The sequence below is a fragment of the Choloepus didactylus genome, chromosome 11 (genome assembly GCF_015220235.1).
Source record: "Choloepus didactylus isolate mChoDid1 chromosome 11, mChoDid1.pri, whole genome shotgun sequence".
Taxonomy (NCBI): domain Eukaryota; kingdom Metazoa; phylum Chordata; class Mammalia; order Pilosa; family Megalonychidae; genus Choloepus; species Choloepus didactylus.
The window spans coordinates 35571941-35598866 of NC_051317.1; the positions used below are offsets into that span (position 1 = coordinate 35571941).

Sequence of the window (26926 nt, forward strand, 5' to 3'; positions counted from 1 at the left end):
GCTACGCAGAGGTGGACGGGATTGGGTTTAGGGGAGCCTAAGAGAGTTGCTCTCCCTCTGTGTCGCCAGGCACCGTGGCCAGGCCAGGGGGCCCAGGACGCTGCGGGGTCTTCCTTCTCCTGAGGTTAGTCCAGGCAAAGAGCGAGAGAGGGAGCAGATGTTGGAACAAACAGCAGGTGAGTTGCCTAAAAGTGGGTTCCTTGTGTTTTTGTTCGTGCTCAGATTGCAACTCTGGTGAGCCTAGTGTTTTGGTAGAAGGAGACCATGGAAGTAAGTGCTTTCCTGGGGTGGCGAAAAAGCAGTGTCATGCTGGGAAGAACCTGGGGAGGCCCCGTCTTGATCCACCAGATGCCCCCCATCTTTGGGTTCTGGAGTTTCCCCTTTTGAGAGTCCTCAAGGAGGGCATGGTTTCCTTGCAATTTCTAATGGGTGAGACCCTAGAGCCAATTAAAATCTCCTGCCTCCTGTGGATCTCCAAATATTATAAACGCAAAGCCCCCATGAAGCTGTTTCAACTTGCACTCATCTTAACTCATACTGAGCTCGCCAAAACTGTCAACGGCACCGAGGGGATGGAATATAAACAGAATGTACGCTCGTCACTGAAAAGCAGACAAACACACAAGCGAAAATGGTAAAATCACTTGTAATTCTATCCCGTGGAGACAACCACTATTTACGCTTTGACTATCCATCCCGTCTCTCCTTTTATGGATATCCACGCTTGTTTTCTGATTGACTTTCTATTTGTCTTAGAAGAATAGTCACGTTGCTTGGTAATCTGCTTTCTGAACTTAGACCATGGTGAGCATATCTCCACATCGTTACTCCTGTACACTTTTTAAAAAAATAGCTGCATGAATCATGGTTTAGAAATACCAGGACATAAAGAGCTTGAGGCAGTGCCCAGGGTGTGGGCCCCTCAGGGACACCTTGACCAGGGGTCAGCGGCCCCGAGAGCAGATTAGGGGGCACAGCGAGGAGGTGGGACGGAAAGGTTTGCAGAAGGCGGGTCCTGCTGGGCAGAGAGAGGGGACGTCACCCCCTCCTGCCAGCTCGGCCTGGATGCGCAGCTGCAGGCGGCCCTTTTAAGGAAACCATTTGTCTGAATTCTGCTTTGCTCAAGTGTTCAGAAAGTTTCACTGATTGCTTACCTCCTGAGAGTTTAGCAAAAACACCCGAAATTCCCCCAATAATTTCTGTTAATTAATTGAGATTAAGGAACTTCAGATTTTACAAAGCAGCCTAGACATGTTCTTGTCATTTACTTGATTTTATTTAGCTTTTGTTGCTTGTGTGTGTGTTTTTAAAACATATATGATTTAGCTATAGGATTAATAGCCAACCAGAGATAAGTAAGCTCAGTAAGTTTAAGACCCCTGTGCATATGTTTGGATTAGTTTAAAATAAAATGCATACTGCTATGGCTGCTCACTAAACCCACAGGCCAAGGGCCTGGGTATAATATTTTATAGGTGTTTTTGAAAGGAATGTGGAAATGGGACCACAGAGCTTTCTTAAGGCAATTCTGAAGGTTCTTTAAAAAATCTAGGAACTGCCTGAAGTAGGGATGGTTCCCTGCTGATAACTAACCCCATAGTATCATCTTCCATAAGGCACTGCCATCTTTTGGTACCAGAAGTATGTGACTGTTTCAACCACCTCCCCTTTTAATGTTTTTTACCTAAGTAAAGGTTCTGAGAGGCACAAATACAGGGACCTCTCCCCAAAACTTGATGGGAGAGTCATCTGCAGAGAGTAACTCTAGTAAGAATAAATATATAACAGAGGAGATTAGCTGCCTGTCCGGTGTCCAATGGGGCCTTGGGGTGCTGCACAGAGGCTGCGGGTGGAGCCGCCTGGTGACCCCAACGCCACCGTCCTGCCCGGGTGGGACCCCATCCACCCTGCCGGGCGTGGTGCTGGGGACCGGGCACGGTGGCGCCCTGGCACTGGGACTACAGACACAAAGGTATGCACTTCTGCCTCGTGTGCACCCCCAGCCGAGGCGCTGGGGCAGCAAGCTGACCCCGTGGCCAGCTGCAGCCGGAAAAGGCTTCGGGCGCAGCCCAGGCAGTGCGGCTAGGGAGGGCAGATGGGAGGACCCAAGGGCTTCCACCCGCATTGCTGGTCCTGAGTGCCTCCATGTGTTCGGCGCTGGTAAGAAATAAGGTACTGAAAGAAACAAGGACACACCCTGCAAACCAGCACATTTGCAGGTGAGTTTCTTGTTAAGGTTGCACTTTAAAAAAAAAAAAAATTCAAGAACTACGGTGCACGTGTAGTCTGCTCTAGTGGGAGGGGTGGACCAGGCGGGAAACTGAGGAACAGCCCCGGGGGCTCTGCCTTAGCTCTGGTCAGCTCCAGGGAAACGCTCCTCCCAACACGGAGTCCCGGGCAGGTCTCCAGGCTCCGCACACCCTCCGAAATTGGCTCCAGCACCCCAGCAAACTCAGCAACTCCGTTTAGGAACGAGCTTCGTTGCAGCACGGAATCCTCATAGCATCCATCTGTATTGCTAATTTATTCAAGGTCTTCAGGACCCAAGAACACAAGGATGTCCTCGTGCATCTCCAAAACTAAGGACATAATCTACTTGAAGTCCTCTCAGGGGCCACCTGTGGGGTGATGGGAAGAGGCTGGACTCTTATGTACGACCTAATGGCAAAATTTGTTTTTATATAGCTCTTGCTTTGACAAAGCACATGTTGAGTTGCAGGTTTCTAGCCAGCTATGCCAAAAAGCCTTCAGGTTAAATGTTCCTTGTCATAATGCCTTTGTCCATCCACAATTAATAGCATCCCAAATTGGCAAACAATAGTTTATAACATTTGTACAGTAACACATTCTAAACTCTTTGACACATGGTAGTTTAAGTAAAAATTCACATACTGGAATTTCAGTAGAGTCTGCTCACAAAGCAGTGTTTGCAAAACATGAGTATTTTATATTCCATTAGGGTTCCAGGCAAAGTACAACCTACACTTCCAAGATTCTATAAACTGTGATAGCTGCTTTCAGAATGTATTTAATCTGATGAAAGTCTTCTGACAGATGTTGTTTTGAAGATGCAACATGACTTTTTCAGCAAACAGAGGCAATGAAGAATATCATTCCTGCCCTCCCCAATTTCACAGGCCTTTCCAAGTTTTAAAAAACCACACATTTAATTTCAAGGAACTGCAAGCAAGGCAGTATTAGCTGGGATTAAAGTCCGGGTGCACTTCCTTTAGATCAGCAGAAACTGCAGCTCCCTCACACCTGGGCTCTGCAGCCAACGGCATCGGCCAATGGCAGAGAGTTAAGAACACGTCCAAGTCTAATAGGATCACCTGTCCTTAACACAAGTTTCCTATTTTTTATTTTGAAATTCCCTTTATGAACAAGGTTTATACACAACTGAGATTTCACAAACTGCAGATGGGCAGGATCAGGTGTCAGAAAAGCTTGTAGCACGAAGTGACCCTGTGGATGCTGTCGTCACCGAGACTGACCTTGACCATCTTGTTTCCCACTGATCCCACACGCACCATCTTGGCTCTCTCCCCAAGTGCGCCAATGCCCAGACCTGCAGGTGACATTACAGAGGTGTCCGAGCAGCCCAGCCCCTGCCGGACAAGTCTGGTCCTGGAAATAGGATATGATTCTCCCCGAGGCTACTGGAAGCAAGCTCAGCTGGGGGACCTTGACGTTGGCTCCTTGGCAAAGGCCACCGGTAGGGCCCATGGTCAGGCCCGGGCATCGGCACCTGCTGCCTGTGCCAGCCCTGCTCTTCCTGGCTACGTAGGTGGGCCCTTTCCCTTCTTCTCCTTTAGCCCTGGGGGATCAGTAGCTCCTGTACCTCCCTTAGGAGCATACAGGACACCCCCCTTCATCCAAGAACAGGCTCCTGTGAAGGTGGGGATGAGTCTAAGGCCCGTCTCTCCAGCCTGCCTGTTTCTTCCCAAGCGTCTGGGGAGAGTCCACCCAAGTCCTGATCCAAGTGAGTGGACACAACAGCAGCCATGGCATTACCAGAGAATTCTATTTAAGAGAATCATTTTCATGTTGGCAGTTTTGATCTAGGCTTAAGGAACACTCGGGTTATCTGCAAAGGTTTTCCCCTCTCCCTGTGAATGCACTCGGAAAATATCCATGGGAGATGTGTACACAGAAGAGGGGGGAGCCTGGCTGTGATGTGCTGCTTGCTTTTTCCTTTCTCTAAAGGATGGGGAACAGTCCTGGAGAATAATAGCTATTTACTGATCACATGCACTGAGTTAAGATATTTACATGTAATTATTACAGCTAATGCTCACCACACTACCTACGAAGTAGGAACTATTATCTCCGTCATACAGTCAAGGAAATGATAAATCAGAGTGTTCGGTAATTTGCCTAAAGGTCACACAGCAGATTAGTAGGGTGGGGGGTTGAAGCCAGATCGGGCACAAGGGCAGCCCAGGGCCATGAGCTAGGCCACCGGCCCAGTCCCCTCAGCACAGGCACGACAGGGTCGGTCACGGGCAGCCTCTGTTAAGTTGTTTGCTCTGTATGATTTAGAGGTGCAGGTCTTTAAAGTAAATGATCTAAATGTAATCTGAGAGTCAACCAGCCTGGATTATATATTCAAATCTGCCTAAATATTTACTTTCTGACTTGATAATTGATTTTTCCTTGGAAAATGTCACCTATGTCTATAGCACTTAACCAGTATATATAGCACTTGCACTAAGTAACTCATCTGACTCTCTAAGCAGGGATTGTCTCTCTTTTATGGATGAAGCAGTAACAGGCTGGAGGAGCTGATAATGCATCTGAGGCCACAGAGCAGAGCCTGGAAGGGAGTGTGGTTCCCGACTCTCAAGTCGGGGCTCTTTGTCCTACCCCCTCAGACATGTTGGCTCCCAAGCTTCAGAAAGAAAGCCCAGCCAAGGGTCCACCCATCAAATAAAGTGCCGTCCACCAGGCCTCGCTAGGAGGACAGGGATGAGAGCAGGCTGTGGCCTCTGGAGGCAGGCCGTGGTGGCACGGTCCTCAATGACCTGCTAGGCTGCCACCCGACCCTTCTGAAGCTCAGGTTCCTCGGCTGTAAAGTGGGGTAGCCATGAGCCCTACCTCCCTAGGTGAGCTCACAGCAAGCACTCTATAAACATGAGCCATGAGGGTGATGACCCCACATCCCTGCCCCCATCCCAGCCACCTTCCCATGATACTTCCCAGCTGGCTCCACTTGTTGCATCTTTGGATCCCCTAGTCGTGTATAGCAATATCACATTTATCTGGGACAGAGGGTTTCTGAAGTAAGCAAAAAAGGGCCTCTGGTCTAATAAAACAGATGTCACAAAACCTAGGAACTTTACTTAAAGAAAAATGCTCTAGGCTCCCAATCAGTTAGATTTCTCTTCTCGACCTGATTTGAACAGCTTGATTGTTCTCACCACTGAAGACCCAAGAAACTAAGTAAAGGGGCCTGGTGGCTGCTGTTGGAGCCAAGCCTCTGGCTTCCCAGGGCCTCCGGCGGAAGCTGGCAGTGCTGAGGGCAAAGGCTGCGAGGAAAGGGGTCTGGAGCCACTTTGTGCCGAGACCACCAGCTCCTCCCTTGTCCACGGATTTCAGTTCCAGAGCTGGGAACCGTGGTGAACGGAGCCCCGGGCAGGGCGCTGGCGCTGGTCAGCAGGGGTCTCGCGCCTGCCGGAAAAGGCTGAATCACAACCTGGGAGGGTGTGTCACGTGACCCTTCCTCCCTTCCTGGTAAGAAAGTTCCTGAAAGCTCAGAAAGGGGTTTTCCTTAAGAATCTCCCTGTAGTCGGTGTTGCCTGGGGACCTAGGAGCAGAGCTTGCGCAAACCCTCAAGTCCAGAAAGCTGTGTGTGAGAAATGGTTCCTCGAGAAGGTGCCTCTCCTGAGCCCAAAGTGACAAAACCACCACCTCCTTCGCCTGGGGCCCACTCACCAGGAGCACCGTGCTGGCCGACACCAGAGCCTGCCTAGGGTCACTGGAAAGTCAAGTGGGGAGAAAGGGGCACGGATGATCTTTTCAAGTCCAGTCCCACAAATGGAAACACGTCAGTGCGTCTCCTCCTGCTGGTGGGATGTGGTTTCCTGCTGACTGAAGGACATCACTGTACCGTACAGGTGGCGACCAATTCCCTCGCACCTCAATATGGACTGAGCCCTTCCTGTGTGCCCTGTAGCATAGGGCAGGACAGTTGAGGCCCGTGGGGAGAGTACGGCCCAGTGCAGGGGCCAAAGTGCAAAGTGCAGAACTATAAATGATGATATGTGCCAGGGAAGAAGAGGTGCCATGCTAGGACATCCCTGGGGAGGAGCTACTGGTCAAGAGACTCATGCAGACCCTGAGAAGGTGACATTTAGGCTGAGAGCCTGTGTGTGCACATGCACGTGTGCAACAGAAGGGCTCGGATGCTAGAGCTCAGTGGGAGGAAGGGACACTATTTCCTTCACTTTTGCCAGCACAAGTGAGTAGAGTCCAAAGAGGTGGACTGTTCTTTAACTCAGAATGATGGAGGTGGGATCATTTGGGACATGGCCCTGCTGGCATGACAATTACTTGGAAAAAGCACTGCCATTCCTCCTTATTAAAGGACGGTCCCTTAAGACACCCCAGAGACAAATTCTGCCATTGTATTTCCACTGTGCTCTGAACCAGTGGCTTTGTGTTTTCAGAGTTTAAGGAAAAATATATACTCACCTGCAGTGTTTTAAACACGTTTCCTAGTAGGTAGATGGAAAACAAACCCTTTCTTGCCATTTACAGTTTTTGAAATATCTTTCTGGCTTGGTCTTAATTAATTTGGGTTATTAGTTTTCTGGACACCAAAATAATAATTAGTGTGGCTGGCTACCAGAGGGAAATGTATCACTTGACTGCACCCAGGCACTTCCTTGTAACGTCACTCTTCAGTCTGACAGGCAAGCCGTTTCCCAGCCTCCCTCTGATTCCGGGGCGGAGGAGACCTCCGCAGGATGGCCCTGCTGGGCCGCAGGCAGGCGCAGGCGGAGGGGCTGGGCCGCGGCCGGGAAGAGTTACTCATCAAGTCAGTCTAATGGCGATTAAACCTCAACTCGAGTTTTTAAAATAAAATTCTAAAGCCCAGAGAAAATAATCTTGGCCCGAATTCTTTCTAAGTTTGGTGTATGCAATTTATAATCCCTTTTTAAAGGGCATGGGCAAAGCTACTTATAAAGGAGAACTTTTGAGCTGTTGCTCAAACTGGTCAAACTGCACCCTAAGATTGGGTTCATCAAAGCGGTAGCAGAGTCTCCAAATCCTTCGCTGAAGAGACCACGCCCTTGCACGGGCCACTTGCTACTTCCCTTCTCTCGATAGCTTCAGACCTACCAATTCAAGGACCCTCTGATTTCAGGACATCTCTCTCCAGCCTGCTCTTCCCTGTCTGTCCTAGGGATGAGGAGGGGTCCACGGTGGTTGGGTGGAGGGATGCTATTGTTTGGGAATTCTAAAATACTCCTCTCCAGGTAACACCCCTCTAAGATATCTGGCTAATTGTTGAACTAGATGTCAAAACTTCACCTGCCCGTTCATTAAGTTAGATAAGGCCAACAGCCCCGGACTCGAGTGTCTGGGTGATCATGGCTTATCCATAAACCAAAGAGTCATTGGGCTGTTGTCTTCTAACTTAAACATTACATACGTTTTTTCTTTCTATCCTTTTTTTCATAAGGCTGATAATTCCAGGGTTCCTTTGAGCTTTTTTGAAGAATGCCAGGTTCCTGTGTTCTAAGTACCATGCCATGCCAGGGTGCAGAATTTGAGGGCATTGCAGAGAGAAAGACTCCCCAAGTGCCAAAGAATTTTCCTTCCCAGCCTCCTGTATAAGTCAAATGGTAGAGGACAAGAAAAATGACAGCAGGGAGAGGAAGCAGCCTGCCTCTTTCACTTTGTTAGATAATCCCAGAGAACACAAACACACCTTTTAGGAAGAATCTAGGTTATCCTTAAAGGCAAGGGCTGAGTTTTAAATGCAAAAGGAAAAAATATATATATATATATATATAAATATATATATATATAAATATATATATATATAAATATATATATATATAAATACATATATATATATATGTATGTATCTTTAAGGTTTACAGTATACACTGTAGAAGATGTAGAGGAAAACAAAAAGCCTGCCTGCTGCTTAGCTCCAAACTACCTTGTAGGATAACTTTGGCAGTAGGCGGGCGTGCGTCTGTATGTGCTCACCCAGGCACTGGAAACGATCCTTTGGTGATATCCCTGAAGGTTTCTAGGCACTGCCTAGGAAGTGCATGTCTGAAGTGCTTGTACCACACACATAAGCTCATTACGGTAGAGAAATGCTCCCTTATCCATCAGAGCCAGAGGACAAGGTGTAAAAGTATCAGGCAACCTGCACAATGATCATAGATGTATTAAGATTCCCATATGGTATTTGGTTTTAGCAAGCAACATTTACACTTGAAACTATTCCATCTTGGGTGCTGAACACATTTACATTTTAGGATCATTCTTTCGAATTTCACTGGTGGGGAAGTGCTGGTTCCCAGGTAATGTTGATTAAACAGGTGCTCAACACAGGGTGTTTATTGTCTGCATCTTGAAATACGATCTGATCAGCTGTCTTCAGGTTCAAAGGCATGTTTTACAATGTCAAAGTTCTGGGGAGATGGGTGTCCACAGTTGAAAGTCAAAGTATGTATTTTATAGAGAGAAGACAACTGTTACTTGTTGAAAAAGGAAAATGATCATATAAGTAAAAAAATCTGACAGGACAAACTGCTAATAGAATACCTATTAGGAGAAGTACACCCCGATGGGAAATCAAATACAGAGGAAAAAAGCCTCACGTGCTCCAAGTCTGCTTCCATCACGGAAGGGCAGATGACTGACCTTGAATGGGAGTAGCCATCACTAGGATGTTTATGTGTAGAACCCAGCAATAAAAGAAGACGGGTGCAGGTTTAACTTGCTCTCAGGATACTTTCAATTGGGTTTTTCCTCTTGGCCCAGGGAGCTGTGCAGCTAACAAAAGTCAGAACATGGCCCTATAGGACTAAATCCAGCTTTGGTTAAAGTCAAGTACACTGAATGATGGACACGAGCTTTTTGATTTCTGTTGCTGGATTCACCGTAATTATAGCCCTAATCCACCTTCCACACTCACAGCGGGGAAGGGATTTGGGGAGCTGATAGAGCTGCAGTCACTCTGGATAAGCTTCTGTCCTCGGTGGCTTCTGGACTTGCAGATTCAAATGCTGCCTGACGGAGACACTGGCTCTGTGGATCCTCTTAGGATCACACCATGCCCTCCTTCCTTTTCCTGAATTAGCAGTTCGAAGGGAGCAAAGTCAAGAATGCAGAGAACTGAACCCACCTCCAATTCCGCTTACTTTTTAAAACCATCTAGGAGTTAGGATGACTTCTATTCAATCCAAGAGGATGCCCTCACCCACACGTTTGGAGCACACACTCCAGAATACTCCAACAGCAACAGTATAGACTAAGCGTCAACATCACTTAGGTTTGGGTTTTGAGAAACGCCCTCTGAGCCCCGATCTTCTCCAGTCACCAAATCACGCTCTGCGTAAATTAATACTCAGGGCCCCAAGCATCAGTGGTGGTTTCCTTGTCTGTTAGCTGTTTCCGTTTATTTATTCACTTAGCAGATATGTATCGAGTGCCTACCATGTACCCAGCATGCCTCAGAACTTGGAAGTATTTGCAACCACACCTAAGAGGCTCCTGCCTGCTTCCTGCCTACTCCGAGGCTGGAGGATGTGGGAGCCTGTCCCCGTGTCTCATCACCAACTTCTCCCCCCACACTGCCCCCTCCTCTAACGAGCATTAGGCATCACCCACTGCATAGGGTGCTGGGCTGGGGGCTGAGGTGCAGCTCAAAGACACAGGAGAGCTGCTCCCAGCCTCTGAGGGGTCTGCTGAGAGTACTCCTAAGTACCCGGTTTTGATGTGCCCCATCTCTGTGGCAATCCCAGGAAAATGGAATATGTCTGTATCAGTGTGCAGAACTTCCACACAGCTGATCCTCTGTCAGAGATGCAAATGCTCCCATAGCTGTTACTCTGGGAGGGTCATGATCCTGAAAACCCCTTTGATGAGGACTTCAAGTGAGGAATGCAAGACCAGGAGCATGAAACAAAGCAAACGTCCCAACGTGTGCTACTCTGCACCCCATTCCCAGAGCCTTCATTACTACCTCCTTCCCTCCACATTTCCTTTTCAGGCCTGTCCTTTCCTGAGCCCTTTCCTTTGTGTTCCAAGGGTAGGTGAGTGGCCTGCTGTTACCACCATGTCACGGAAGTGGTCCATGTGCCTTATTATTTAACAAGCGAGAAGGCAGGTGGCTGAGAGGCGAGGCAGAGTGACAGGACTGAGAGAACGGGAGGGAGATGAGGTCTACCTGACAGCCAGGTGGCAGAATGCACGCCTTCAACTCTTTGCACCTCAGTTTCCTTATCTGGAAGGAGCTAATCTCCTCTGCAAGATCAAGTGAGCTCCCATATATTGGGTGGAGACACCTAGGCACGCTATGTCTGTTGCAAAGACACACGACTCAAGGAGAGAACTGCTGTCAAGTTAGCATGTAAATGAAAGCAGATTTAGACAGGACAAATTACAGGCTGGGGCAAGAGGTAGAATTGATGGTAGCTATAAAAATCAGAGAAGCACCACCCTCCTATATGAAGCAGACTCCAAAATCTGTATTCAGTGGCTACGCTCCAGGACTTCGAAGTGGCTCTTCTCAGTGCCCGGGGGAAAGTACTGGAACCAGCCATGCCCCGGAGAGGCGTCCCTGCGGGCTGAGCTGCAGCTGGGATAATCATAGGCTGCCCAGGGCACAAGCAGGAGGAGCTCCCCCAGGCCTGGGCCTCAACCAGCTGGACGGGATGTGCTTCTGGGGAGGATCAGGGATAAAGGCCAATCTGCAGGCTAAGAAATGGAAGGAGAGTCTCTCTTTTACAACCCCTCACTTGGAGAAGGCAAGTGTGAACAGACACCCACACCTGACCCTTCCTTCTTCCAGCACGGCTGGGCAAACGAACCATCCACCTTCCTGCCAAGGCCCGTGCACTCCCCCAGTGCCCGCAGGTGGAGAAGAGCATGGCCACATTGCAGAGAAGGTAAGAACCGTCACCACAGCAAACGTCAATGATTTAGAATACAAACTAAGGTCGGGGGAAAGGAGGAGTGGGAGGGCTTTTCCCTTTAACCATCTACTGTTACGGGTTGAATTGTGCTCCCTAAGAGATATGTTCAAGTCCTAACCCCTGGTCTTATGAATGGGACTTTATTTGGAAGTAGGGTCTTTGAAGATGTGGTTAGTTAAGAGGAGGCCAAACTACAGTGGGGTGGGCCCTGATCCATATGACTGGTGTCCTTCCAAGGAGAGAACTGGACACCTGCAGACAGACCGAGGGAGATGCCACGTGATGACGGAGGCAGGCCAGGGAGTGCCGGCCACCACCAGAAGCCAGGAGCGGGAAGGCACAGCCTCTCCCCTAGAGACCTCAGACAGAGCCCCAAACCCTGGCAATAGCTTGATTTTGGACATCTAGCTTCCCAAATGGGGAGAGAATAAATCCCTGCTGTTTTAAGCCACAGGGTTTGTGGTACTTTTTTACAGCATCCCTGGGAAATGAAGAGGGAAAGGAGGAGTTGGAGGTGTTTTTTCCCCCTTTTAACACCTACTGAGCCCTGCAGGAAGGGGAGTTATTGACAGCGTTAAGAGGAAAGGATGTTTTGAACGAACAGTGGTTTCTGGTTGGAGAGCTTTAGCTGGCACTGAGGAGATTCCTGGGGCCTGGCAGCTGGGCACATGGGTCTCCATACCTGTGACATCGCCCCACCCCCTCTGTGCCTCTACCTGCCCACTGAAGCAATGTTTACTGAGCTGCCCCCGTGTGCCAGCCACAGTGCTGAGGGCTGGAGACCAGCAGTGAACAAGAAGAGGAGGGCCTGCCTCCTGGAGCCAGCATGGCGGGACTCAAGGCAGGCTTGGCTTCTTTTGCAAACTAAGCCAGGGCTCTTGTTTTTGTGGGTGGCATGCTACTGATAAGATAACTCTATGGTTTTGCATTTTGTTATCCCAAATCAAACAAACTGAAGGACAATGGAAAGACTAATTGAAGTCTGAGTATTCAGAAAAGAGTGTAAATCACCTGTGCTCACTGTTCCAGTAGCTTCCATTAATTAACCAGATTAGCGAGCTGGCATCTTGTGAGCCAGAGGCAAGAACCCCAAGGAAAAGGGACACCCAAGAGGGAAATCTGTAAAGGTTTTGGGGAAAGAGCCTGGCTGGGGCAAGTGGGTGTACAGCCGAGAGACCAGAAACATCCATTTGCTATGAGGATTTCCCCAGGAAACGAAGAATGCAGTATTTAAAATGAGATCCACGAATGAAGCAACCAGATAAAAATAGTTTTCATCTGTATTGCTTGTTTCTTAAAGGCAGGGGGAGGGGGAATGACAATGCAACCCTGAACTCTGTTTTAAAAGACATTCTATCCAGTACAAAGACCTCAAGTCAAATAGGAGTTCTTTTCAAGCTCAGGAGACATTTATTGTCTTTTCTCAGCCTTTGCCTCAATAAAGTATCGATTTGCATGTAAAGAAAAAAATCCAGCCTCTCTATGGTTCAGTAACATGCTGTTAAGAGAGAGTCCGATAATGATTATCAGTAATGAAAGTACAAACGTTTCCTGCATTGCAATCTTCAAAAATGATTGCAATGGTAAATGGCATCCTATTTATCATCCTATCCTTTTCTTAAAATAAACAAACAAACAAATAAATAAAAGCAACCGATCCTCTGCTGTTCCCCTCTCTGACCACGAGGTGGGAAATGCCCTTTGGGAAAGTAGTACTGGGTCTCACGGTCTCCCCAGGATGGCCCAAGCGGTCTCGGTTTGGACGGCCGTGCCGGGCTAGTGCCTAACAGTGCCTCCTTCCGCCCCCAAGGGTGTACCAATCTAAGTAAGACATATGGGCCCTCCAGGCCGCGATGCGGAATTCCAGGCTGACTCCCACCTTATTGGGGCTCCGAGTTTCATTTTGCAGGGGGAAGTGCTGGGATCGTTCACTCTGCCTGGTGCAACCTTAAAGCTTGAGCCAGCTGGTAAACCCCGGCTTCAAGGACACTAACGCATTATCCTTCCATTGCTTCCCCTGACCCTCTGGGCAGAACCCCCTCTTTCCCAGCCGTGTTTCCACAAGAACTTCCTGCTTGTTGCAAGGCAGTCGAGGCTTTGTCAGTAAAGGCAAAGGACCATGGCTGGATCTGTTGTGTCCCCAGCTTGGAGCACGGGGCCTGGCACGGAGAATGGCCTGCAGCACGTCAGGAGCTGGAAGTGGCAGCAACGGAGGGAGGGTGGGGCAGAAACTAACCGGGCTGGTTTGTGGCACACATCTCAGGAACGCACACAACTACACATAACTCCTGCACGGTGGGCCTCAAAAGCTTGCAAAACAGCGATTAGAGAGATATGCATTTATTTCTGCCAGATCTGCTGGCCCTGAGACAATAACCTGGAGCTCCCAAGCAAACAGGCTCTTCCGCCAGCTTTTGCCAGACTGAGCTTGAACACTGGTAAACCGTTTTTCTCCCTGTTAAGAGGGAGTGGAGGCTAAGAGGTACTTTTTTCAGATCATCTCAAGTCACCCTGAGAATGGTGACAGAACTCCAAATTGAATCTTAAATGATAAGGACAGGTAGCTGGGGGAGAAAAGAAGAGAGGATGGGGTGAGTGCTTTGTTAAAAATCTCTTGTGTCTGAGTGAACAAATTTAACAGGAAAAAAATCTACCTTCCAGATGACAACTGCCGGCACCAAAAAGAGATGGATTTCTTTACAGGGCTCTTGCCTTATTTCCCTAAAAACTTGGAATAGTTTGATGCTACAGGTGACCAGATGAAGGTCCTGTTTCAAAGGCACCTCGTAAAGAAATGTGCATTTTTATGTGTGACTTCACTCAGGGCAAAAACAGTCTCAAGAAGAAAGGAACCACAAGGCATTTTCTGTGGCACTCTGGAGCAAGTAAAGACATACAGATAACATCCTCACCCTCCACATGACCATCTATCATGTTTTGCTTCTAAAATACCTACGGATGCAGGTCTTAATTCTGGAACCTTCTCTTCCTACCTTCAGCTTCTCCCTGATACCCAGGTTCAGTCATCTGCAGGTAAGTATTAGGAAATGTTGGTGTGCTTCCATTTATTTCCACTGACCGCCAGCACCTAAGAGCACAAATAAGGAATGGTGCATCCTGTGGCGGCAGGCCACAGCTCGTGGTGGAGGGTGCTCCAAGAGCAGGGAGGCCAGCTGGGCACACCCAAAAGGAATTTTTCCCTCCAGAAACAATATTAATGATGCTTGGTTTCCTAGCTGTCTCATAACCAAGTAACCCAAATACTGGACACTGTATGCTGTGCCCCGAGTCTTGGCTGGCTGGTTGCATGGTTGCTGCAGTCCTGGGGATCAGGCATGGGGAGGTAGGAGTTGACTTCTGGATGGGCCGGTCACACTGCACGTTGGGGAATTTCAACTTAGAGGCAGCTGTATGGGCTTCTATTTTAGAATTCTGGAAGCATCACTAAAGTTAGTTCTAAAAACTCTTTTTCCCTCACAATTAAGAGTATACCAGGGAACCCGTAAGGGATGAGTAAATTAATAAACTATTAGGAAGTTGCTCTAAATATGCAGTGCTAATTCAATAATTCATAATGGACTGGTACAACAAGATTTTTCAGGCTCATGAAACACTGCTGCCTTTTGGCGGTAGCTGGCCTCCTGGGGAGCATGCTGATTGCTTCTTTGAGGGGCAGCCTGGGTGTGGGGGACACATGGGGGCCTTCTCCCTGGCTGGCCGCCCCGGGGACCCTGCTGTGGACATGCTGCCTCCTCCTGGAGGCCGGCTTGTCTCCGTGGCTTCAGGAGGGGAGGAGTGGGCGGCAGAGGGTCCCGCAGCACCAAGGCAGCTTCTCACTAGAGGCCACATCCCTGACGAGCGTTCAGGAGGGCGCGGAAACCACGCACCCTGACCCAGAGATGAAGCATCGTGCTCCTCCAACCCGGGGGCCAGCCTGAGTGACAGTTGTCTTCTCGTGTGTCTCTGTAGCTCAGAGTTTCCACGACAGTCCCTGATACTGTACCCAGAACCCTTGGGGTCAAACATGCTTCAGAATGCAGAGTTTTTCCAATTTGATAAAGGTCATGGTACAGAAATCACAGACAGTGAACACTCTCAAGAGGGACAACACTCCACATTCAAACCCATTAATTTTTTCTGCAGCAAAATGTACGAATATTACACTAAGTAGGATAAGTAAGGACTAGAAGTAGCCTCACATCAGTTCAATTATTACCACTGCATGAGTTTTAGCGTGAAACTATGAAAACATCTGCAGTTTTCAGAGCCCTCCTGGCTGTCTATTGCTTGCCCTGTGGATACCTGCCACTCACTACCCCATATGCAACTTCGGGCTGTGGTGACCTCTACTACCAGGACGGAGAAATGGATTTTGAGAAGTCAAGATGACAGTATGCCTGTCAGGGGGCTAAAAGGAACCACAGGCAATGCTCTTCGATGACAAGGAGAAGCTATGGTCAGCTCTCTTCATTTATCCATGGGGGTCAAGTTCAATTCATCCATTTAAGCAAAACCCTCGGCAGGGCAGAGCCAAACAAATGCAACTGGAGAATTTCTCCCAACTTATCAGCCTTTTCTGGGTTGACAGAGCTTTAATCCAGTATTATATGGCATGGCCTGGTGACTGATCTCAAATCCCTTTCACCCACAACCCTAAGAATTGTGACCACAAATACATCCTGCCCAAGACTACTCTTGAAACTCAATTTAAGTAATCCATGGACAACTAAAGTTTTGGAAACACTACCTACCTCTGGATCCTCCTTGCGGGGATTAAATGAACATTAGTATATTTAGGAAACTCAGGTTTCCTAAATGCATTTGGACATGAAGCCCTTTTGGGGTTCCCGTGAACCCCAAAGCATGATGGAACCCATCAGCCTCTGGTAAACGCTGCCAAAGACTGTAAGACACTTATTGAAGGCAGAATTTCAGTTAAGCTCCATATTCATGACGAGCTGGATGCAGCTTATCCGCTTCAGAAAGGTTTTCACCCCAAAGGCTGCAAGAGACTTCACAATGCTAATCGAGAGACCTGTGTCTAAGGAGGTGTTTTCTGCCCTCCTCCTTTCTGCAACCACCACCACTTACCAGACTGTCCAGGTCTCCGGGGTTGCAGCGTGCACAGCTAAGGGCTGGACTCCCTCCACTGCTCTCTGTGAGCAACACTGTGCATCTGCGTCACAGCCTTTTGGATGGTCTGAATGCAAAGCATATCCTTACCGAGCAAACCTTGGAGGACAACGGACATTTTTAATGGAGAAAGGGGAACTCAACTTTGGTCTAGGAGTCTCTGTGCCCAACTCCAATTTTCCTTTCCAACTCAGCATGACTATACAAAATGGGGAGAGGAGAAAATGTGAAAGTAAGGGGAAGTCAATGGCTTTGACCGCTGATGATCTTTTGGGATTATCTGATGTATCTGCTTGATGGGAAATTCAAGAAATTATCAAATCCTTGGGTTGACAGGGGAGCTGGACCAACTAGTTCCATGAGCCATAAAACAGTGAGATGCATGTGGGGGAGGTCACTGCCCGTGAATCCTTATGGAATTCCTCGAAACAAAGTGTTTCTCAAACACCCATTATTAGGTGACACAAGGAAGGAGAACCAGTCTCTGGAGTCGGGAGAGCATAGCACTTATATCAAAGAGCACAACACCAGAAAGCTCAGCTAAAAACGAGAGTCAGGGGGCAGAGCCTGGGACAGAGCTGGCCACCTGCCTCCGGCTTTGATGGCCCTGCCAGCCTTCATGTGACACTTCAACAGCAGGCAACGAAAACCCAGGCCGCGCCAGCCTCCTAAACACACCGTCTTTAATGTTATCTAACCACCAGGGCTATCCATGAAAATGACTACTTTGTGTTTTTGGTTTTTGACTGAAAAATGATGGTGATAACAAGTCATAATGGACACACTACTACCAATAGCTAATATTTCTCTCTTACTCGGTGCCAGAACTGTTCTAAGCTCTGTGGAGGCATTAACTCATGTCATCTTCACAACAGCCAGATCCATAATAGATGAGTATTTACAATTTACAGAAGAGGGCACCGATGCACAGAGAGGTTAAGGAACTTGCCCAAGGCTGCACAGCAAGTAAGAGGGAGCCAGGACCCCATTCAGAAGTCCAGTGTCAAAGCCTGATCTCCTAATCCTAGCGTGAGCTTTGCAAAATCGAAACCTCAGGAAACACTAAGGCTTTTTGTGGCTGGGGGACAATTTTGTGAATTTATCAAATGTTTGTTGGTTGATAAGAAAACCAGATAGAGGCAGACAGGTTTGCTAAGGCTAACTCGCTTTACGTATTGATGATCATGCATTTGGGAAACATGTATGAGGAGGCGTTTCTTGTTAATAGTTCAAGACAAAAATGAAGATGGGATTTTATCAAGGATACATTTTTACTAACTTAAAAAACAGTATTTAGGGTCATGAAATGCTTATTCAGATTTAGTATAATACACTAACCCTAACAAAATTTATTATACAGGCACCATGGACTAGTAACTGTAAACCTGACACTGGAAGTCAGAAAACCGGGTTGGGGGGCAGGTCAAGCTCTGACCCGAGAGGTCAGTGCCCACCAGGAAGCCCCGAGGCCCAGAAAGTACTTCCTGTCCTTCTGGAACAATGCGCAACACCCACATCTTCCCCAACCTGTAACCTTCCTAACCTGCGCCAAGTGGTTTCTCCTTTCTTGATCTCGATTCCAGCAATGAGACGAAAGGGTGGGGGGGGTGAAGGTCCAGCCCCCCCCGGAGAAGCCAGAGGGGATCGGCCAGCCCGTCTGCGGATGTCGGAGGCAGCTGTGGGCCCAACACTAAACAACAGTGAGAAATTAACTGCAGGTTTACGTTTAGGCGGAGAGCTGAGAGGAGGAAGGACAGGGTGCTGCAGCAGTAGAGAGAGAGAGGCATCTGAACGCGTCTGGAGGATGAGGGACAGCGAGGACCTGTCACCGTGAAGGTGCTGAGGCAGGAGCAAGCTGGCTGCAGCGTGGACCAGGGCAGGGGACGGACAGACCCAGACGCTGTCTGTGCTCTCCCCCCTCTTCTGAACTCACTGCTACAACAGCAGCACACTGGGTTATACCTGAGGAACTTAAAGTCTCGTATTCAAAATACTCAGCAATGTGGATGTGGGCACTGATCAAGGGTTGGCTGCTGGTGGTGAAACACAGGGGACCACGGCCGAGCATCATCTCTTAGATTAAATTCTCCACAAATCCCACTAATCGGGGGCCTCACCCTGTGCCTCCCTCCCTCTGAGGGGCTCCACGTCTTATTCAGTCATAAGGGCTGGACCCTACACTGAGGAGCTGACAGGTTATAAAATGAGTGGAGAGCTGCCAGAAAATAAAAACCCTTTTTTTGGGGGGGGGGGGCGGTGTTTGTATAAAATCAAATTAAAACCTTGAGGAAAAATTTCATCTTAAACTGATTAATTCTTTTCTATCCTGGAATTGCTTAAAATAGTTTCTAAAAAATGGCTTTCACACATTTGTGACCATGATGTACAATAAAAACTCAGCTCATTTTTACATTGTGACCCAGCACTCACAATTAAAACAAACATTTCTGGCCCTTACAGCTTGGGGTGCATTAATAGGTTCTGCTTGAACCTATTCCATTTTGTTTTAAATGCTGACTGAACTGTGCTCATGACCCACGAAAGGACCACAAACTACAAGTCTGAAAAACACAATTTGCTCTGAGGAAATGCAGCAAACGACAAAGCATTCCTGCGCTTTCATTTTTTCCTCTAATGGTACCAATACGTGAGTCGCTGCAAGACTCTGCAGGTAGATGCCAACCCTGGAGGTCTGTTAGAAGAACGGAGCTTGGAGACAGACAGATTGCCTCCGACCTGTAGGAAGTGTTCCCTGACTTCTAGAATGAACCTCCACACCAGGTTCACAGGAGCACAGCAGACTGGCTGGTGCTCGTTATCAGGTGAGTGAATTTTCCACTCAAGTAAAAACCCCTATTAGTTGGATTCCACTCCTTTAGTTTCTGTTTACTGGGAGAAAGGCTGGGCAAATAAGTGATACAAACAAGATGCTGGGAAGAATATTAAAACCCATTAAGAAAAATAAGTTTTTGGAAGAAACACAAGACATCTTATGATGAAAATTTATACACAAATAATTGATGTCTTTATTACAAATAATTCTTATTTATGCCTTAAATCATGCCTCCATTGCAGGGAAATTTACTAGCAGCAATCCATTAGACAAGTCGGAGTTACAGTATGTTCGTGAAAGTAATGCCACCACATTTTGTCATAAATATTTTATGATTTGGATAAAAAAAAGATAATCAGACTACCATTCACTCTAATTAATAAAGATTGGTGAGGTTCTACCACTTGAGTTAATCCGTTAGAAATGTTTTTAAGTTTGCTACTTGGAATATGAACCCATATTCCTATAAAACTCCAGGCAACTTCCTTGGGATAGAAGATGAGAGCTAGAAGTCCACAGCTGTCTAGTTCAAGACATTCAGACTCTCTGAGAGAGCCAGGGCAGAAGGGAACGTGCTAGAGAAACTTCCCGATTTGGGGAGGTCTGTAACACATTGTTCCCTTCCCACCTCACCGCCCAACAGAGGGACAAGGCCCCTCTGGCCCTTTCCTCAGGTGCCTGTGGGTTCCCACGGGGATGGGAGCAGGCTGCCCGCCCAACTTAGCTGACCGTGGGACTCATTTTTAAAATAAATGCTCTTAAAATAGAGCACTTGACAGGGCTGGCACACTAGGAAGCAGGCTTTGGAAAACGCTACACAAGAAATTACCCCACATCTCACAACGCAGTTAAGACTGCGGCTAAGGTGAAATAAAGTGACACATGGCTACTCGGGAGGTGTCCAGGTGAGGCTCTCAAACTGGAACAGAACGTGTCGAGTTCCCCTGGGATTCTCTGGGGCAGTGGTTCCAAGCGGGGTCCCCAGACTGCAGCACCAGCATCACTTCCTGGGGGGATGTGCCTGCCCCAGGCCAACTCTGTCAGCAGCAGGGTGGCTGGGCCTGGTTGTGACAGCCCCAGGGGCCGGAGATGCCCTCAGGGCTGAGAACCCAGCTCAGGAGGTTCAGCTACCTCCTCTCAGAAAGAAGTCAGCGAAAGCCACCTCCTCTCACTGACCCATCTAGGACAAAGAAACACTTTTAAATCTGCATTAACAAGAAAGAGGGTGAAAACACTACCTCTCCCCTCCCCACTCACCTCCTAAAGGGTCTGCTCTGGCGTGAGCCTCAGATGGGAGAGCCAGCAGCCTCTCCTGAGTGCCTGCTGTTTCCCAGAACACTCTAGAAAGGAGCCTGAACTGGTCTTCATCACGTTAGATCCTCTGAAAAATCCTATGGAAAAGATCTTACTGCCCCATCTTCAAGGTGGGAAACTGAGGTGCAGAGTGGGCCTGGCAGGGTGCAGGGAGCGGAGAGAGCGTGCTGGCCTGCAGGGTGGCAGCAGGCACTGGGCAGAGGAATTCGCAACAACTTCTAGCAATGGGCTCCTTGGGGCTGCCCGTCCCAGGCCTTTCATCTGTGCCTCCTCCAGGGCTCTACTCACAGTGAGCATTCTATGGAGGGACCATAAATTGAAAAAGGCAATTTCTGCCCCTTGTGGCTTTGAGGAGGCATAAACAGGGTTCCAAGAGAGCCCAGGAGAGGGGCAACTAACCCCTGGGAAGGAAGCTGAGGCCAGCGCAGGAGGCAGCCAGGTGAAGAAGGGGGACGCTTCCAGCATTCTTTCGGATGGGCCTCAGAGCACTGCGCTGGGCCCGGATGGACACACGCATGGCACATGTCCCAGGAGCTCCCATCCTCCCTAAGTGAAGAGAACCTTCCAGACGTGAGTGGTGTGAAGGTGCCCAGGAGGAACGAGCCTCACATCTCCTGGTTACTGAGCAGCCCCGGCCCCCGGGGTTCATGGAAGGAGGTAGCAGGTGGGACATGCAAGGAAGGCTGACTGGAGAGAGGCGGGTGGTGCCTGGAATGACAGGCTCAATGGAGTAGGGGCCCCAGAGACCAGCGTGGCACAGTGGGGAGTTCTGGGCCAGGGAGGGGGGGGCAACCCAGGTGGCTCCATAAATTAGCCTAGATGCATTGCCTGCAACACCCCATAGTGTCTCAGGGCTCTGTTTATTTAATTCCAAACTGAAGTTCTTGAATTGTGTCAGTGGTTACTGATAGAGACAGGCAATGACTGACACTCATCAAGGGCTGTACGTAGAACAAAGTCTGTGTGTTTTCACCCCGGGAGGCGTTACTATTTTTATCCTGTTTAACTGGCTCAGGAAGCCCAGGGCTCTAGGAGTTTACACTGACTCTCCAGGATCACACAACCAGAAGGTCACAAAGGCAGGACTGAAACCCCAAGTTTCCTGCCCGCCCCCAGGCCCACGGTGCCTCGCCACACTCAGAGGTTGGGGCGAAGCCAGAGGCTGCGGAGGAGCTTCCCCTCCAAGCAGGCGGCAGGCCCGGGGTGTTCCGGAGAGAGCAGAGCAGGCAGAACGGCTCGGGAGGCGGCCCTCATCTGGGAAAGGACGGGAGCAGGGAAACACGCAAAGTTCTACTGGAGGGTGAACAGAAGAAAGAACAGGTCTGACAGCTGAGCCCCAGGGGACACTCACGGTGCGAGGGAAAATCTCACCCGTCTACCCCTGCATTTCCTTTGCTATTTTTCAAATGAAAAGGGTAATTAGGATCGGCAGCAAGACAGACTTGCGACTGAATCGCTTACATGAAGCTGTGGGTTCTTTCCACATTGAGGGTAGATACGGGATTTAGACCATGAGAGGCCCAACACCATCTAGATCTTTCCGAAAACTGTCTTATGTGGTGGAAAATAGAGTAAAACTCAACATATTAGTTTAGACATATATGTTTTGATGTAACATGGCTCAAAGAGGAATAGGACGAGGGCTCTGAAGAGGTTCCTGGTCCCCAGGAGTTCCAGAAACAGAACAGGGGTCCCACGACCAGGCTGGGGGAAAACAAGCAAAAAAGCTACGACTTTATTTTCACTCCAGCGGATGCACTGAGCACTTCCTTCTGTCATGAGTCCAGGCAACAAATGACAGTGGTGTCAGCGGTACCCATGGCTGTCACCAATGGAGGCCTCAGAGATTTTCCTGTGAAATCACAGTCACCTCAAAATATTGTTTACATTCATCGCTGCTTCAAAATGGTGGCAGAGATTAGACTGATCACAAGACCTTGTTATTCAATATTTAAGGAAACATACACCACGGTTTCATATTTTGAGAACGACACTGAAATCCCATAATGAGTCAACAAAGACAAAACCAGGAGAAATTTCGAAAGGATTTGAAGGATGCGGAGGCAGATCTGCAAACCACAGAGGGGCCGGGTTCCCTCTGCCTGAGCTCCAGAGGTTTAAGGAGAGTGTGGGGGTTAAAGGCACTGGGGCTTGACGTCCCTGGGTTTGGTACTTAGAAGGATATTGTTGCACCTCATACTACGGAGTATTTTCAAAGCAACTGCCAAGTTACCTGGCCCTACATAGGGCATGGGGAGTAACTTCCAGCCCACCCACTGCTAGCAGTCCCACCCAACAGGGCTGTCCACGCTGCCCCTCCACCCACAGGGCGTCCAGCAGGAGTGAACCCCTATGTGGGTTCCCACAGTGACACCTTAACGATTGTGAGAAACTCGGGTGTCATCTGTCAGGCAGGCTTCCCAGGGGCCCAGGAAAAATCCTTGTAACAGAGCCGTGTGGCCTCTTCTGGGTAAATAGCACCCCTGCCCCCGAAATCAATCCACCAGAGATGCGCCGGGGAGGAAGCAAGAGAAAAATGCTGAGAAGAAGGAACCAATTACTGGGAAATTAGTAGGTTAATTAAGGTCTCTAGGAAAATGGGGTCCGGCTTTTCCACGCCACGGAGGGAACCAGGGCAGGCAGCTGGAGGAACAAGTTGTCAGGCCTCGTCCATCATCTGCACCTCTGGCCACGGAAACTCACCACGGAATCTTACTGGGGCACGGCACGGAGGCATTTATCACTTTCTTTACACGTCAGCTTGTCATATGCAACAATTAATTGGATGATCCCAAACTGGTCCTGACAGGCGGCCTCCTGACAGTACTGCACACCTCGGAGCAGGTGGATGAACGCCATTTCTAATTCTCCCAGCAGGTGCTCAACTCCGCTCCCACACCCCATGCCTGCACTGCCCCCAGTAGCTGCGGCCCCTTTTAGGAAGTGTGGCAGCTCTGCACTCATGCTCCAGGTTTGGACCCCAATCACTTAGGGTTTCCAGAGGCTAAGAGGATGTGAGGGGGAGAAGCAGAAACTGAGTGTAATCAATGGAGAATCCGTGGGAGAGGCGGGCTGGAATATGCCCTGAAACTACATCAGCAAGAAAATAAAGTTTCATTAAAAGAAATTCTGATTTCCAATGAACTTTTCAGGACTACAACTATTGTGCAAAGTAAACTGCTCTTGAAGTCTATACATTTGCACAAAAAAGGAATAATTGTTTTCCCCCACTCCTGGACCCCTCCCCAAAGCAGCTGCCATCTGTACACTCACTCACTGCTGCATGCAGGTCACCTGCTGGCTGCCATCCCCCACCCGGTCTCAGACACCACGGAAGGTTCTGGTCCCTGAAGGAAAACCACCTGGGGGGAGGGGAAAATGATGACACCTTGGGAAGACCCCCAGCCGCTGGCAGCGATACCCTTCTCACGCCCCACCACCCAATTCTTTCTTGAAAATACTATCACCACCATCTCTTAAGGACGGCAGTTCGGAGAGAGCCTACAGACTGAATACCAATCTCAGAAGCCGCACAGCAAGATATTCAGTGTTCCACGTACCGAAAAATACTCTCGACACGTCTGTATGCTCCCGGCCCCTGTAGCTGGAGTGTCTCCACTGTTGCCAGCAGAAGGGACAGCCGCTGTTCAGAGCCACTCCCTTGATGTCATGCCTGTGCCAAAGACACAGGGGCAGATATGCTTTCCATATTTGCTGCTGATACCTGCTCTTGCCATTGTTCTCCTCAAAAAAGAGGTAGCAGCTTTTGAACTAAACATTTAGTCCATCTAAAACAGTAACAAACCCTTCACCTGACAGAAGAGGGAAAATACTGTATTAATAACCCATTAGAAGTGAAAAATTAGATGGAAACATTAGAAACCATGGAAATGAATTCCACTTCCACTCTCCATCTTCTCTCCCCCAATCTTTCCATCAATCAACCACCACTGTCTGTCTGTCTGTCTACCTACCTAAGTTTATTTTCTCTCAGCTGGCTATTGGCACAACTGGGCCAATGCAGGTCCTCTAACTGGGCTCCTCCATTTCACCATGATGACGACAGAGAATGGCTCAGTGGCTACATGAGCTTGGAAGCTGTACTTCCTTCCCCTGGGTCCTCCCCTCTAGATCACTATTGTAAGCTCTTTCCCTGGGACACCTGGGAAGAAATAACAGACCAGGAATGGAGAGGCCTATGCAAACAGTCATGAAGAAGAACCAGGCAGGAGATTAAACAAAACAGTTCTTGCACTTGCACATTTTCATAAAGAAAAAGCATGCTATAGTCACTAATTAAGGGGTGGCAAGTTGCAAGGAGAGATTACATCTCAGGCTCTGGGTCAGATACTAAAGCAAAAGAATAAATGTGTGAAACCATGCTCCCACCTCATTAAAAATTTCTGGTGAGCTGGTTGCTTACGTCAATATATGTCATATATATGTTAATATATGTCATTATCTTAATTCTCACTACAAGGCTGAGTTGTGACACTGGTGTTGACAGAGCTCCCAAGGATATATGGAAAGGAGACTGGTCCATCGCCCTCTGTATTTTAGGGGGGGCTTTGTTATCTGGATACATTTGCCAGGCATCCGCTTGGACGATTATTGAAGCAAATGCCGAAATACAAATGGTGCCCTGTTTGGGTGCAGAAAAAGCATATAGCACAGATAAAGTAAACCTGTGAGTTTGTTCAACGAGCCACAGACAATAGACATTCTGTTTCCTTTTTGCTATCTTAAAAATGTTTCACACTAATGTCCAGTAGAAGCATTAATTTTAAAAGATTTAAAAGCACAGCACCTCTAATCCTTTGTAAGCCTGAAATGATTTATAAAAACCTACCCAGGAACTACTCCACCACCAAAGGAATGCAGACTGCCCAGTGAGGGCTAATCAATCGTCCCAAGTTTCTTGAGGACTGACTTTATTTCTTAGGATTTTTTTTTTTTTTTAAAAGAAGCTAAAATAACCAGCAGATGAACTAACCAACCAAAGGCCCAGGCTGAGTTGGGTCAAGGGAAACATTTCTCTTTCCTGGTTCTGCAGCCCCTAAGTGGAGTCGACTGTGGTGACTCGGAGGGAGGAGGCCCTGTCCCGGCTCCCAGGCCTGGGTTTTCAATGCATCTCATTCAGACACTGCGGCCACCTGGGCACAGAGTCATGAACTCAGGAAAACCTCAAAAGACAACAGTGGTTTCCTTCTCCTCGTCTTCCCAATAGGAAAAGGTAGGGGATTCGGTAGCTGCTCCGAACCTGAACTTCCCTCCTCCTCCTCTCACCCCTACAGGCTAACCTCTGCCCCGATAAAGGCGTTTCCTCCGAGAAATCCACCAGAGGCACAGCCTTGCCAACGCTGAAAAAAGTTTGCCTTTGTTTTTAGCTTTAACCACATTTGGAAACTCTGGCAAAATGGAAACAAGCTCTTCCATTCTTTGGCAGCATTTTGGGCCTACTTGGCACCACCCTTCCAATTTAAGATTTTTTTTTTCTGTAACGAATTTAATAGCAGTGAATCATCAGTTTTCACCCTGACTCCAACTTCCTTTTATTCGTACTTTATTCGTCTGATTTCCTGTTTCTGCAGCTGCCTCTGGGGAATCTCCTGTTGCTGTGCTCTAAAATCAAGATGGCCTCCGCTCCAGCCTGGGAGCGCGTCGGCTGGCTCTGCTGGGCCGGCTGCCTCCTCGCTGGGATGTTGTTCTCTGGTCTCTGTGGCTCCTGTCACCAAAGAGGTCTGAAGAAAGGCCAGGGCTCCTCTAGCTGATAATATTCATGCCGAGTGAGAGAACGGCGCCACGGAAGCCAGTGACACTGCAGTGGTGCCTGGTAAAACTGTGCAGTTTGAGTTGGCAAGTGGGGTAGCAAGAAAATCACAGAAACTGCTCCATCTTAAATGTGCCTAGTCATACAACACTTGTGTTGAAAATATATGTGGTCTCTGAATTTAAATATTCATAGTACAATTTCAGGCTCTCGTCTCAATAATTTCTCCCCAATTCTCTGGGAAATACAAATGGATGGCAGCAGAGTGGCAAGTGGGGAGTCAGGCAGACGTGGATTTCAAATCCCCCCAGGCAAATGAGCTGTGGGGCATGCCAATTAGCCATTCTGAGCCATAAAACAGGGTGACACCGCCTCCTTGTAGGATATGAGCATAAAATAAGACTAAGTATATAAAGCACCTGGTATAAAGGTAGCTTCTATTTGTCATTATCTGGTTTTTAGACTCGGAATGATACTGAATTGCTTGTTTGGTAGCAGAGACAATCTACATTCCTCACTGCTCAAGACCAATTAAGATGGCACAAATCATAAACCTGACAGGTTGAATGACAGACACTTTCAAAATCGAACAGAGTCTCATGGAAAACAAATTCAATCCTCCCCCATGGACAGCTCTCACTTATACCATCCCCACCCCCATAAATATGGTAGTTATAATTACATACCAACCACTAAAAGGCGACGTAATTC

General features: G+C 48.4%; 1 protein-coding gene across 2 annotated transcripts in view; it reads right to left on the reverse strand.

Annotated features, from left to right (window-relative positions):
- LOC119505976 (death associated protein) overlaps positions 1 to 26926 on the reverse strand; it is a 65969-nt gene that overhangs the window by 11108 nt on the left and 27935 nt on the right. The window lies entirely within an intron of this gene.